The sequence below is a fragment of the Aristolochia californica genome, unplaced genomic scaffold (genome assembly GCF_029961685.1).
Source record: "Aristolochia californica isolate CCGP_79_NKW_82.1479 unplaced genomic scaffold, dmAriCali1.0.hap1 SCAF_246, whole genome shotgun sequence".
In the NCBI taxonomy this organism is placed as follows: Eukaryota; Viridiplantae; Streptophyta; class Magnoliopsida; order Piperales; family Aristolochiaceae; genus Aristolochia; species Aristolochia californica.
Genome location: NW_027181933.1, coordinates 15001 through 24718, shown reverse-complemented (window position 1 = coordinate 24718; position 9718 = coordinate 15001).

Sequence of the window (9718 nt, the reverse complement as noted above, 5' to 3'; positions counted from 1 at the left end):
AAATATCTATAGTATGTCTTCTCTATAAAGGACCTGAAATACCTTGCTTACGTATCATTGGGAAGTGCATTAACATAAATACGGTAGTAAGAAGAGGTAATACAAAAGTGTGTAAACTATAAAAACGGGTCAAAGTGGATTGACCCACACTAGCACTTCCACGTAATAGCTCTACCAAAGGCGAACCTATTACAGGAATCGCTTCAGGTACGCCTGTCACGATTTTGACTGCCCAATAACCAATTTGGTCCCAAGGTAAGGAATAACCAGTTACACCAAAAGATGCAGTCAATACAGCCAAAACCACACCCGTAACCCAAGTTAATTCGCGAGGTTTTTTAAATCCACCTGTGAGATAGACACGAAATACGTGCAGGATCATCATTAGAACCATCATACTTGCTGACCATCGATGCACTGATCGGATTAACCAACCAAAGTTGGCTTCAGTCATTATGTATTGAACAGAGGCAAAAGCCTCCGTAACGGTCGGACGATAGTAAAAAGTCATAGCAAAACCCGTAGCCACTTGTACTAAAAAACAAGTAAGTGTGATCCCCCCTAGACAATAAAATATGTTGACATGAGGAGGAACATATTTACTAGTTATATCATCGGCAATCGCCTGAATCTCGAGACGTTCCTCGAACCAATCATATACTTTATTGAGATAGGTAAACCGACGGACCCCCCTAAGAACCGTATATGAAAATTTCATCTCGTACGGCTCAAGCGGAAACACCAAAATACTGGTTAAAACAGATATGTAATAGAAAGTTTGAAACTTATTAATAACTTGGTTCAAACATCTCTGAGGGTATGAAGGAACCAAAATCCGAAATCCCCCCTTTTTGATGATAATGCTAAAATCTCAAGTGGGCTCATCCGTCTTTATATTGATCGTTACAGGCCTCTTGAATTTTCTCTTCCCCCTTTTTTTTTATTTGATTTGTTGTTTGTGCGTCATTTTTTTTACTATTGATAGGAATTCTCTTGTTGAGACCCTATGATTTGATTGAAACCTCAGATTCATACTAGAACCACGATGATTCGCCCTAAAGCTAAGCCCAAAGGTTCTCTGAGTAAGAACCATTTGATCATCACTTACTTAATGAATGAATGTTATGACTAAAAATCCAGAGAAAGATTTGTCCCTCGGTCAAAGTCAAAATAAACACGATTCGGAAAGAGAAAAAATCGTTCGATTTCTGAAATACCTCTTTGAAAATTTTTGGAGTAGGAGTCCGGTCGCGAGGTCTGAATAGTAGGTATGAATCATAGTTCAAATATTTCTCTTGAGCTATTCCATGTATTCCGTGCTCCAGATACTCGAATAAATATCCGACGGGGCAGAACCATCTCCATTGAGATGAGATGACAGACCCATTTCTGCACTATCAATAGGATCAATTATAACAAGTCACACACTCATATTCCGGAACTACCGAAACAACGAAATTCCGCGGTCGAACTACCAGAATGGTCCAGAAATCCGAGTCCTAAGTGATTCATTTTTGATTCAAAAGCTAGGACTTCGTTGTTCTTGTGGGCCTAACTCATTGAAATTCCATCCAGTAAAACGGAAGAATTATAAATCTCCAAAATAATAGATAGGAATATCGCAAATAGAGCCATTGCGACACCCATTAAGGGGGTAGTTCCCCATCCAGGAGCTACTTTACCATATTCCGAATTCAATGGTTTCAATAAATCCCCTGTAAGAGTTCTTCTTGGCCCAGATCTAGAACTGTCCTCAACGGTTTGTGTAACCATAAATCCTATTGCATTGGTTGAGATCTGTTGACTTTGTATACTATTCCGTTGTAAATAAACGATCTTGTCGTAACGTGGATCCACCATATCGTGGTCTTGAAATTTTCTAATAATGGAAACAGCAACCTTAGTCGCCATCTCTATATCCGGTTCACTTGTAAGCTTTACTGGGTATGCCTTATATACCGCTTTTGGGCAGCCCTCTCAACAACTAAGAGATCCGTTCGAGGAACACGGAGACTAGTTGAAATGATGAACCTCCCCTATTAGTTGGGAGGCTCATTACTTCAATTGAGATAATGAAAAATCATTTCATCTTTTTAGTCGAAATCCTAGGCGGGTCTCGAAAAAAGATAGCGAAAAAAATTATCCCTAGAGTCGAAATTAACAGGAATGTATAAACCAATGCTTCCATAGATTCGATCGTGGTTTACAATTATAGCTTCCACACCTGTGCATTTGGGATCATTTCCCAGACAAGGAAAGGGTAATATTTAAAGAAAAGCAATAATGAAAATACAAATTTCTCCGGTACCCCGCCTATACCTATGCTAAAAAAAAAAAAATAGAGGCGAATGATGCCAGACCAGAACAACGTTGTATCAAACTACTTGTCTCCTTGTAGTTGGATCCCCAAGTTTTTGGAATGCCCCAAATTCGACTTGAGCATCCAAATCTGGGTCAATCCCAGCAAAAACATCTCTGAACAAGGTTCTAGCACCGTGCCAAATGTGTCCGAAAAAGAAGAGCAAAGCAAACGAAGCATGTCCAAAAGTGAACCAACCCCTTGGACTGCTACGAAAAACGCCATCAGATTTCAAAGTAGCACGATCTAATTCAAAAATTTCCCCCAATTGCGCACGTCTAGCATATTTTTTCACAGTAGCGGGATCACTATAGCTGATTCCATTGAGTTCGCCACCATAGAACTCAACAGTTACGCCTACTTGTTCGACACTATATTTTGATTCTGCCCTTCTAAAAGGAACATCGGCTCGCACAATTCCGTCTCCGTCTACCAAAACGACTGGAAATGTTTCAAAAAAAGTAGGCATACGGCGTACAAAAAGCTCATGCCCCTCTTTATCTCTAAAGACGGGGTGCCCTAACCACCCAACAGCTATTCCATCCCCGTTGTCCATTGAGCCTGCTCGGAATAATCCCCCTTTCGCCGGATTATTACCGATGTAATCATAAAAAGCTAATTTTTCGGGAACTTTAGACCAAGCTTCTGATAAACTCAGATTTTCGGCTAGTCCGGTGCCAACTCTTCGATATATTTCTTGTTGGAAGTACCCCTGATCCCATTGATAACGGGTGGGCCCAAATAATTCGACAGGGGTAGTTGCTGAACCATACCACATAGTTCCAGCAACTACAAAAGCTGCAAAAAAGACAGCAGCGATACTACTGGAAAGGACAGTTTCAATATTACCCATACGTAATCCTTTGTATAGTCGTTGGGGCGGGCGGACACTAAGATGGAATAGGCCCGCTAATATGCCCAATGTCCCCGCTGCAATATGATGGGAGGCTATTCCCCCCGGAACAAAAGGATCAAAACCTTCTGCCCCCCACGCTGGATTTACAGGTTGTACTTTTCCGGTTAGGCCATAGGGGTCGGACACCCATATTCCAGGACCATACAAGCCTGTTACATGAAATGCACCAAAACCAAAGCAAGCCAACCCTGAGAGAAATAAATGAATTCCAAAGATCTTGGGCAAATCCAAGGAGGGTTTTCCCGTACGTTCATCACAGAAGATTTCTAGGTCCCAATACACCCAATGCCAGATGGCTGCTAAGAAGCACAAGCCGGAAAACACAATATGTGCCCCGGCCACACCTTCGTAACTCCAAATACCCGGATTCGCTACAGTTCCTCCTGTGATACTCCAACCACCCCATGAATTGGTTATTCCTAAACGAGTCATGAAGGGTATAACGAACATACCCTGTCTCCACATTGGATCAAGAACGGGGTCAGAGGGATCAAAAACCGCTAATTCATATAGGGCCATCGAGCCGGCCCAACCAGCAACTAGAGCTGTATGCATTATATGGACAGAAAGTAAGCGACCGGGATCATTCAATACGACGGTATGAACACGATACCAAGGCAAACCCATGGAAATACCCCTTTTTTATCAAAGATAAATGGACACTATGTGACTTTATCGCATTGGAAAAGACTATGCTATGGCCCTCCGCCTTTCAGTGGATTATCTCGAGGCAAGGGTTAATATTTATTCCCTTCCATTGGAAATAATTGAACAATTCAATTCTGTTCGTAGGAACAAAGAGAAACAAATCTATTCTATACCCGATAAGTACCAATACGCAATGGGGGGGGGCTGGTCCCATTTTTTTTTGAGCAAATGCATAGAGACTTGTTCATCATTCGAATGACCCATTCGTAATAATTTTTTTTTCCGTTATTCATTCTGTCTTACTCCATGAACCCTCCAATCTATGGATAAAATCCAATAAACGTTTTTAAAAATAAACGAAAATATTAGGAAGGTGAGAAAGCCATTGTTACGTTTCCACATCAAAGTAAAATATAGTACTTAGTGCTTTTTTTTAACTTAATGCCCATTGGTGTTCCAAAAGTGCCTTTTCGGAATCCTGGAGAGGAAGATGCAGTTTGGGTTGACGTATAGTGCGACTTGTCAGACATATTGGGTCATATGGGATTTCCCCGTTCTCTCCCCCGATCGAGATACCCCCTGTTTTGCCCAAGAAAGATTGATTGAATCGTTAATAATAATTAGAATTCGAATTCGGAGCGTGAAGCGCAATTAGATCAATTTTTTTGTTGGTTTGGGGATCAAAATTATATCAATTAATCCGTATTATCAACTAGAATAATTTATGGTTAGGTTGGACCAATAAGAAGTATCCAGGCTCCGTTCAGGAAATACCAAATTGGGAATCTACGGATAATTACCGCTTGTATCATAACGGATTCTTATTATATTTATATTATACCATAACATAATGTATAATATAAGTGATCTTAAACTGCCAATCAATAAAGTAATATGATGAATACATCAAATATCTGGTATTGGTGGAAGGCATGAAACCGGCCGAATTGAAAAAAAAAAAAAACAAGTCGTAGCAAAAGCAAAAAGAAGTGGTACTGGGATTATTTGTACTATATGTGCAAATAGAATTCGGGCAGATTTTTACCCGGAGTAGAGCATAAACCTAAAAGAATTGAGGAGGCCCGTTTAGGAACAAGAAAATAACATCGCGATTCGAATCTCGATGAAACCAATACATCAATGAGAGGTTAGTTCGATAAGTTCAATGAATTCTTTTTTTTTTTTATTATAGGTTAAAATTCTTATAGGTTAAAGGGAAGCGATTCAAAACTCATGTTTCTTAAAAATGGAAGAAAAAGCCTCTTCGTTTAGTTAGGAAAAAACTTTTTTTTTACGAAAAAACAAAAACAAAGAGGGCTGGAATCGACACATTGATTCTTTTTTTTTTTTTTGTTTCGCCATTTTTTGAACCGTATGCATCTAAAGGCGCGTGTGCGGTTCCGAAGGAAATTTTGTCCTAATCAACCGACTTCATCGAGAAAGATTACTTTTTTTAGGGCAAGAGATTGATAGCGAGATCTCAAATCAAATTGTAGGTCTCATGATATATCTCAGTATAGAGGATGCGACCAGGGATCTTTATTTGTTTATAAACTCTCTCCGGCGGGTGGGTAATCCCCGGAATAGCTATTTATGACACTATGCAATTTGTGTCACCAGATGTACATACAATATGCATGGGATTAGCCGCTTCAATGGGATCTTTTATCCTGGTCGGAGGAGAAATTACCAAACGTCTAGCATTCCCTCACGCTTGGCGCCAATGAGTTTTTTTTTTATTTGAGAGAAAACATAAGACTATGCCTTCGCTATACGGAATATAAATAATAAGTAATAATAGCATGGCACCTCGAGCTCGATATTAACAAACCATTATTTCATTTTTTTTCCATAACATGAGATTCCGTATCGAGATAGTAGTATGAAACAAAGGTTATTTCCCGATTTCATCTTCTGTATCGGAGGTCTGTTTCAGCGTCACAAACAAATCCTTTTTTGCTTCTACACCAGAAGTCTCTTTCCGATATTTAGGTTATGAAAGAGTACGAAAGAAAAAAAAATTTAACTTATTTGATCCGATCAGAAAGATACTTTGGGATTGCAGAATCACAGACGAGATAAAAAAAAATATATAAAGCAACGGAACCATCATAGTATTTTTGGCTCCTCCGAAAGGAAGGATGGTAAATGGAGCATTCAACGATCTGGATCTGATGGATCTTATTTGTCTCTTTCTTCAATGGAAGGGAAAAGGAAATTCCATTTAGGAGCCGTATGCAATGCACAAAAAAATATGCCTGTACGGTTGTTCAATTCTATCTTTTTCCTCTTGCTTGTTATTCTTTATCCTACCCCTTCATGCGATCGCGCGAGATAGGGGAACCATTCATTATGTTATTATATCGCCAGGGTTATGATCCACCAACCTGCTAGCTCTTTTTATGAGGCATCAACAGGAGAATTTATCCTGGAAGCGGAAGAACTACTAAGACTACGCGAAACCCTCACAAGGGTTTATGTACAAAGAACGGGAAAACCCTTATGGGTTATATCCGAAGACATGGAAAGGGATGTTTTTATGTCAGCAACAGAAGCCCAAGCTCATGGCATTGTTGATCTTGTAGCGATCGAAAATAACGGGGGTTTCGCATAAAAATCCTAGATTCTATCTCGAACCATAATTAGAATGATCCGTAAGTTCATATTTTATGTTCTTACCCAGGTAAAAAATTAAGAAGTAATTCATCATGATCGGGTTAGGATCGATCTAAACCGGCTTTTGGATACGATGCAGCATGCCAACTATTAAACAACTTATTAGAAATACAAGACAGCCAATCCGCAATGTTACGAAATCCCCTGCTCTTCGAGGATGTCCTCAGCGTCGAGGAATATGTACTAGGGTGTATGTGCGACGCGTTCAGATCATGGGCTGGAACAAATGAGACAATTTTTCCAGTATCAATGACCAGTACCAACGAATAGGATGGAATGGAGACGAACTCAATTCACTATCTAAAAATAGTGATCTATCATATACCTATATTGTGTTATTGTGTATGGTATGGTATGGAATTTATGGTTTCCATTGGTGCAAATCCAATCACCTCAATTTGAGATGAAAAGCAATTCCCCATTGGTAGCAAGTGGTATCCATTAAGCGGGGAAATTGAATTTTAAAAACAGAATAATTCTGTTCCTACTCTTGCAAGAACGGACTAACAGGGTCAGCTACCTAGCCAACCTTCACAACTAAATGCCGTCACTGTATGGATAGATCTCGTTGTGAAAAGACCTATTACTGTATAATTCATGGGTAGAGCCAAAGAGTGTGAACTGTACAAGTTACCAAAACATTGATTAAATGAGTAAGGGGCTCCGGTGTATAGAGAGGACCTCACCGTTTAAGAAGTAACCATAGAAACGATGGAAACCACTATTTCTATTTTATTTCTATTTTATTTATTTATCCATTTACTACGTATTTATTACTATTTATTTGATACTTAATATCGGTCAAATTTTGTATTTTAATATCGGTCAAAAATATTTTTTATTTTATTTTGGGGCGAAATGCAAATGCCTGGAAGAAATAAAAAATCGTGGTTGGGAAGGTCATAGTAGCAAAAGCCATTGGAATTTTTATTTTATACATCGGAAGAATCCGTTTTGTTATTAATTAAACTAGAAGAGGGGAAAAGAATGACTGAAAGAAAAGAAATCAATTAGTTATTCATCAAAGTTTTATTTGATTCAATGACCAGAGTTAGACGAGGATATATAGCTCGGAGACGTCGATCAAAAATGCGTTTATTTGCATCAACCTTTCGAGGGGCTCATTCAAGACTTACTCGAACTATTATGCAACAGAAAATGAGAGCTTTGGTTTCTACTCATCGGGATAGAGGCCGGCAAAAGAGAGATTTTCGTCGTTTGTGGATCACTCGGATAAACGCGGTAACCCGCGAGGATAGGGTATCCCATAGTTATAGTAGATTTATACACGATCTGCGCAAGAGACAGTTGCTTCTTAACCGTAAAATACTTGCACAAATAGCTATATCAAATAAGAATTGTCTTTACATGATTTCTAATGAAATCCTCAAATAAGGAGATTTAAGGAATTCGACGGAATGATTTAAACGGAGTTCCCCGGAGAATGAACTCCGGGAAGATAGAATCGAAATTCATATGATAACAGTAGGAATGAATAAACACGCTTCAATAATAAAAAAAAGATTTCTCCCCCCCCCATTATTTTTTCTTTTTTTCTTATGACGCGACAATCTAATCTCTCGGCTTTTCCAACAAAACATCAATCGGAGTTTGAGTTCCAATTCGAGTTTTTATTCAATTCGGGTGGTGGGTCTACTTATTTCTGCTTCTAGGGCCGGTAGTTCTAGGGAACTACTCGGCTCTCTCAAATTGTTTCTCATTATTAAGAAAAGGTAATGAAGATAAAATGCGAGCTTGTTTTATAGCGATAGTAATTAATCTTTGTTGTTTCAAAGTCAATCTGTTCACTCTTCTAGATAATATTTTTCCTTGTTCACTAATAAATTGACTAATTAAGCTCATGTTTCTATAATCAATTCGATCCCCCGATCCAATTGGGGGCAAACGCCTACGAAAAGATCGCTTGGATTTACGAAAGGGTCGCTTGGATTTATCCATGGTTTATTTCTTATCTCTAAAATCCTAGTTTATTTCTTCATTCATTTCGGATCCGACCGAAAGAGGACTTGATTTGTTTATTTTATATTATTTTTATATTATAATAATATAATATATGTATATGTTTATTTTCATTTTTATAATTTAAAATATTTATTTTAATATTATATTAATTATATATTAATTATATTATTAATTAAATTAAATTATTTAATTCGATTTTTTTTATTTATTTATTATTTATATTTTTTAGCTTCTTCCTGTTACTTGGAAAAGGGGCACTGATGTTCTGCTCAATCTATTTCTTTATCTCCCCATGAATCGTATGCTTGTAACAATAAGGACAGAATTTTCTCAATTCCAATCGACTAGGTGTATTGTTTCGATTTTTTTGAGTAATATATCTGGAAATGCCCCTCGATTTTTTATCGAAACCCTTTCGGGCACAACTGGTACATTCCAAAATAACTCTTACCCTGGCTTCTTTACTCTTGGCCATGAACCTCCTTTGGATTTTGGATTCACTCAACTCTTCCATTTTCGATCCGAATCCAATAAGAAGAAAGGAACAAAAAAATGGAAGTTGCTAACTTGAAATCCAATTATGAAAGATTTCGTTTCAATCAATAGAGTAATCATAAAATAAGTAATACGATTTTTTCTAACTATCAACTATTCTCTAATCCCAGTATTTCATTTAATATAATATATTGTATGGTCTCGAACCCCCTGGATCCATATTTCTAGTTCGGCTCTCCCCCTATTAATTCTATCCTGAACCCAAGTTTCGCTGGGATTCATTCAATCCACTTTTATTCTTTTTCTTTCCTTCCTATACTAAAACTAAAAAAATGAAAACGGGAGAAATTAGTCACAGTCATAGAGAGTTTATTCTATCTCTAATCTTTTTCTTCTTTATCCCTTCCCATGTCAATAACTAGAATTAAAAAAAGGGGAATACCAACGCATCGGGGAATAAACGATTGATCTCTATCAATAGACCCGCTAAAGACCCGAACCATAAAGTACTTAGCACAGGTGCCACGGAGAGATATGTCTTTAGATCTCGCATTGAAAATCCTCCTTCTTTATTGTAATACAATTATTACCAGATAGATGATATATAACTCTATTATAACTATAGTTATATAGTTAAAGAT